The following is a 526-nucleotide window of genomic DNA, read 5'->3' on the forward strand; positions in this document are numbered from 1 at the left end:
GGGGGGGCGTCAGCGGGGCTGGGGGGGGCTGAGCCTCCTGCTCCCACCCCGGGAATGCAATGTGAGCTCCGGGCTCCGCGGGGGTGACGGCACCGCTCAGCAATGCCAGCTATCCCCGTGCCCACTGGGACAGCTGCCTGCTGCTGCCCCGACAGAACTTCACTTCTGCTCTTTTTTTTTTTTTTCAGGTTTTTTGGTGTTTTTTTTAACTGACATTGAGCTGACGGTAAGACCCCGGGAAGGGTAAGTGCCTGAGGGACAACACTGGTAGTAACATCCCCCCGGTGATTAGATTATGACCCCTCAAATATCAGAAAGCCACTCTTTTCATTGCTATTTATTCTTGGATGATAAACAGTTTGAGGGGAAAGGATTTTTCTCGTCACGATGGCAGTCTTCTATATTTGTGGGAAGGAATTCTCTGAAGGGATTACTAAGCCAGAATGATGTCTCCGCTGCTAAAAGGGCCTATGACGTGATAAGTTACAATCAGTGTAAGGTCTCCAAACAGCAAGCTTTGCATTTT

This window comes from Calidris pugnax, unplaced genomic scaffold, assembly GCF_001431845.1.
Source record: "Calidris pugnax isolate Ruff unplaced genomic scaffold, ASM143184v1 scaffold64, whole genome shotgun sequence".
Taxonomy (NCBI): domain Eukaryota; kingdom Metazoa; phylum Chordata; class Aves; order Charadriiformes; family Scolopacidae; genus Calidris; species Calidris pugnax.